Raw genomic sequence first — 6,000 nt, forward strand, 5'->3', positions numbered from 1 at the left:
GAAATCAGTCCTGAATATTCATTGGAAGGACTGATGCTGACGCTGAAACTCCAATACTTTGGCCACCTGATGCGAACTGACTCATTGGAAAAAACCCTGATGCTGGGCAAGATTGAAGGCAGGAGGAAAAGGGGACAACAGAGGATGAGATGGTTGGGTAGTATCACCAGCTTGATGAGTTTGACCAAGCTTCAGTAGTTGGTGATGAACAGGTAAGCCTGGCAGTCCATGGGGTCACAAAGAGTCAGACATTACTGAGTGACTGAACTGAGTTTGCTATAACAAAGTACCACAGGCTAGTTTGGTTAAATATAACATAAATTTGTTTCTCACAGTCTGGTGGCTGGAAGTTGAGATCAGGGTGCCAGTACAGTTGAGTTTTGGTGAGGGCCTTCTTCTGGACTGCAGACTGCTATGTTGTGGTATCCTCCCATGGCAGAATGGATTGAGAGCGTTCTCTGAGTTCCATTCATGATGGCTCTATCCTCATGACCTAATTACCTCCTAAAGGCCCCACCTCCTCATATCATCATATTTTGGATTAGGATTTCAACATATGAATTTTGGAGGGATACAAACATTCAGTCCCTCACATATATCTGACATCACTTGATCTGGGTTCTATGCTCCATGAGGGCACAGGCTGCTTCATTGCTTTATCTCCAGTGCAACATACCATGACTGCTCTATAGTTTGTGCAAACATTTGTGGATTATATGAGTTAATCTTCCCAAGTCTGCTAGTGCCTGGAGTTATGCCAGTTATGAGGTTAAGGATACAGCTTTCTGACTGCCAGGTCTGCCCAAAACTTCTGACCTCAACTATGAGGAGTTAGGATCCAAACACAAAGTTAGAAGAAGGATTTCATATAAAAACTACCCTCATTTCTGATGCCAGCTGCAAGTTCAGGAGTTTCCCAAAATCAACCTCAGGTTTAATGGTCACCTAGGAAGCCTCACAGAATTCACTGAGAGCTATTATAGTCACAGATATGAACTATCACAGAAAAAAAAAAAAAGGATGTCAACTAGAATCAGTCAAAGGAAGAGGGCCATAGAGTGGGGTCTCAGAGGGTTTCTATAGCCCCCAGCATCCTCAAGATGCTTTACCCTGCTAACAATCATGTTTGACCAGATGCATGAAATATTGTCAATTTGAGAAGATCACCTGAGCTTCACTCTTGAGAATTTTTATTGGGGTCTCATTATCTTGGAATGGTTGATTGACTGATATACCAAGTGGTCCAAGGGGGTCTATCATGAGTCACCTTTGTAATTTTTTAATTGGATGATAATTACAATATCATGATGTTTTTTGCCATACATCATTATGAATCAGCCATAGGTATTCATGTGTCCCCTCCATCCTGAACATCCTGAACCACCCCCCGCACCTCCCTCCCCACCTCCTCCCTCTGGGTTGTCACAGGGCACCAGCTTTGGGTGCCCTGATTCATGCATCAAACTTGCACTGGTCATCTATTTTACACATGGTAATGTATATGTTTCAGTGCTATTCTCTCAAATCATCCCACCCTCTCCTCCTCCTACTGAGTCCGAAAGTCTGTTCTCTACATCCGTGTCTCCTTTGCTGCTCTGTATATAGGAGAGTCGGTACCATCTTTCTAGATTCCATATATATTCATTACTATACAGTATTTGTCTTTCCCTTTCTGACTTACTTCCCTCTGTATGATAGGCTCCAGGTTTATCCACCTTATTTAGAATTGCCCATGAGTCACCTTCTTAACAGGCACTATTAGATGTAGTTCAAGGGGGCCACCGTGAACAACACTCCTATTGAAAGCTGAAGGTTTAGCAGTTACCTTCCAGAGATAGAAACAAAAGCCAGACTTCTCTTTGGGTAAGGACAAGATGAGCATTTCCATTTTATAGATTAAATAAAAATATCATACATCAAAGTCTGACCCGCTAGGGTTGGGACACAGGACTATTTGTTTCTAAGGTTCAGCTTCTATCTCAAATGGACATTTTCTCCCCATCTTGCTAACCAATTCCACTTCTTATATTTTTGATCTTCATTAATAGCACCTCCATTTTTCTAATTTCCCAATGTACAAATATTTGTGTTATCCTTCACTTTTACCTCTATCTCACAATCCAAATAATTTCCAAGTCACATCAATTCTATATGTGTCATAAATGTCTCTCAAATCTGCCTCTTTCTCTTCATTCTTTGCTGGTAATATGTCAGTTCCAGTTTTCACTATATCTGACTTAAAACTGTGCCATGTTGCTTTAAGGAGCCTTCTGTCTGCATTATCGACCCACATTCACTATTTCCACTTGGTCATCAGATTGATCTACCAAAAAAAGCAGAGATATTCACATCAGTATTATTCTTAAAAGTTTGCATGATGCTCTTACATAAAATTCAAACTCCTTAGTAGGACTAACTTGGCCTTGAACAATCTAAAACCAAATTATATTCCTACTTCCTTTCTTCCACATATTCCCTGGTGCTGGCCATACGGACTTTACTCATCCCACGAATATAATAATATCTATCAAGATTCCATTTTTCTGTCATTAGTTTCTGCAAGAATTATCCTTGTCTCCCTCTTCACCTGTCATTGAAATGTAGTTCAAATGTTACCTCAGTGGTGATGCTTTCATTTACCTCTCCAGATAGAATTATATGCTCCCTTTCAGAACTGCCATTGTCTATTATTCCTGTTTCAGTAATAGTGTCTAACACATTGTATTTTGATTCATTGATTTATGTGTCCCTTGAATTACACTATATATACTTTATAACAGCAGGAACTCCCTTCAGCAAATAACTAGAGAAATACTTACACTTGGTAAGGGATTATAGTACAGTTTCTGAATGAATGCAAGTCCTTTGGATGAGGCTCTGTGTTTTATTCCCCATTGCATTTTTCATGTCTACCACATAGTAAGTGCTAAATAAATCTCTGTTTAAAAACTAAACTTAAGCAAGAGGGGATATATAGGTACACATGTAGTTAATTCATGTTGTTGTACAGCAGAAAATAGCAACATTGTGAGGCAACTATACTCCGATTAAGAAAAGTACTTTAAAAATATACACTATTCCCAATAGGAAAAGACATAAACTTAGTGAAGGAATAATGAAGGAGTAAGTGAAGGAATGAATATTCAGTCTCTGCCAAAACCATCAAGCTTGGATTAAATCTTTTTTAATCATCCTAATTCTATTTTGTAGGGTAAATGATAAAAGTAACTATCTTAAAGCAAATACAGGTGTGCAAAATTAATCTAATCCCCTGGAGATAATTTCATGAGTTTTAGTGAAATCATACTTCATTCATTTTAATTCATTTCAACATACAAATATTTATGTGGGGCATACAACATGTCCAGAACTATTTCTCAGGCACCAAGTAATTTTCAAAGATAAAGAGCACACAGCATCCTCTTTTTAAAACGTTCTGAGTACAAAAGTGATGGCACAACTACAGCCTATGAGACATGAAATTATAACACATGTTCAAAACAGTGTCAAGACTCAGATTGGGAGTGACCACATCTATTTTGAGGGTCAGCCAATGCATCATGCCCTGGGGAGGATATAACTACATTCAAGAAGGCAGAAGTGAGAGAAAGATGTTTTTTTATCAGTTGACACTTATTTTTGCATTATTTTGAGATTTTTTAAAATCAGTTGATATTTATTTTTGCATAATTTTGAGGATCTATACCTGGGAACACTTAAAAAAATTTTTTATTGAGGCATAGTTGATTTACAATGTTGTGTTAGTTTCAGTACAGCAAACTGAGTTATACATATATATCCACTCTTTTTTTTTTAGATTATTTCCCCATATAGGCCATTATAGTGTATTAAGTAGAGTTCCCTATTTAGTAGGTCATTTTTAGTTATCTATTTTATATATTGGGTTGGCCAGAAGGTTCATCTGGTTTTCTCCATAGCATCTAATGGAAACCCCCAAATGAACATTTTGGCCAAGCCAATATATAGTACTGTGTATATCTCAATCCCAATCTCCCAATTTATCCCTCCCCCACCTTACCTCCTGGTAATCATAAGTCTGTTTTCTACACCTGTAACTCTATTTTTGTTTTGTAGATAAGTTTATTTGAAAAAAAGGAGCATTTTTAGTGGAGATATTCCCAGATGCAGAGACAAGTAGCCAGTCAGTTCAGTGGTTACATTGGATATATATGTGCAAAGCACTGGGTCTCAAAATGCGGTCTATGAGACTTCTAGGAGCCCCTAAGACTCTCAAGGAATTCATGAGGTGAAAATCATTTACCTCTTACACCGCATCAGCATTTTTACAAATGGTGCAAACACAACGGTGAGTAAAACTGTTTATTACTTAGCAGAAATTAAGGAGAAGTCACCAAACTATTGGCCAGTAACTCTATTCTTCACTGATATATACTCACAGGAAGAAAAAAGAAAAGAAGGGTGGAGCAAGTTTCTTTAAGAATGTTCCTGCAGAAGTAGTTGACATTTTTAATATTATGAAATCCTGATCATTAAGCAAATATCTTTCTAATCTTTCATTTGACAAAGGGAGAAATAGGCATTAATACTTCTGTCTACAGAAGTAGAACAATTATCTCCATGAAAAGTATCTGTGTGGTTATTTGAGCAGCAAGCTGATGTATCTGCTTTTTTATTTTTATAAAATAACATTCTTTTATTTTTATAAAATAACACAGAACACATTCTTCTTTGCAAATAATAACTGACAGATTACAAACTATGATTATTCAGACTTTTAGTATCTGGCAGGTATTGTTTTAAAATGAATGAAGTGATTCTATTACTTGAAAGAAAACAATTGTCAACCATTGTTGCAAAGATAAAACTTGAGCTTTCAAAAGAAAATCAGAATATTTGAAACTTTTACCTAACATCATAAATTTGTTCTGGAGGAAGAAATGGCAACCCACTGCAGTATTCTTCCTCAGAGAATCCCATGGACAGAGGAGCCTGGCAGACTACAGTCCATAGGGTCACAAAGAGTCAAACACGACTGAGCAACTAAGCATGCATAAGTTTGATCATGTTGCAATATTTCCTGATGAAATTGGTTATATTAATGAATGTATTTTTTTTGTATTGTACAATGAATGTATCAACATTTGAAAGATCTTCCACAATTCAATGAATCAATGTTTTCGAGAGACCAATTCATGGATAACAGATCCATTCAAAGTCCAAGTCCCCTATAATTTCAGTCCGCTATAATGAAAAGGACATCTTTTTGGGGTGTTAGTTCTAAAAGGTCTTGTAGGTCTTCATAGAACCATTCAACTTCAGCTTCTTCAGCGTTACTGGTTGGGGCATAGACTTGGATTACTGTGATATTGAATGGTTTGCCTTGGAAACGAACAGAGATCATTCTGTCGTTTTTGAGATTGCATCCAAGTACTGCATTTCGGACTCTTTTGTTGACCATGATGGCCACTCCATTTCTTCTGAGGGATTCCTGCCCGTAGTAGTAGATATAATGGTCATCTGAGTTAAATTCACCCATTCCAGTCCATTTCAGTTCGCTGATTCCTAGAATGTTGACATTCACTCTTGCCATCTGTTGTTTGACCACTTCCAATTTGCCTTGATTCATGAACCTGACATTCCAGGTTCCTATGCAATATTGCTCTTTACAGCATCGGACCTTGCTTCTATCACCAGTCACATCCACAGCTGGGTATTCTTTTTGCTTTGGCTCCATCCCTTCATTCTTTCTGAAGTTATTTCTCCACTGATCTCCAGTAGCATATTGGGCACCTACTGACCTGGAGAGTTTCTCTTTCAGTATCCTATCATTTTGCCTTTTCATACTGTTCATGGGGTTCTCAAGGCAAGAATACTGAAGCAGTTTGCCATTCCCTTCTCCAGTGGACGACATTCTGTCAGAAATGTGTGGAAAATTCTGAAAATTCTGTGGAAAATTCTGAAAGAGATGGGAATACCAGACCACCTGATCTGCCTCTTGAGAAATTTGTATGCAGGTAA

Source organism: Bison bison, unplaced genomic scaffold (genome assembly GCF_000754665.1).
Source record: "Bison bison bison isolate TAMUID 2011002044 unplaced genomic scaffold, Bison_UMD1.0 scf7180017864464, whole genome shotgun sequence".
In the NCBI taxonomy this organism is placed as follows: domain Eukaryota; kingdom Metazoa; phylum Chordata; class Mammalia; order Artiodactyla; family Bovidae; genus Bison; species Bison bison.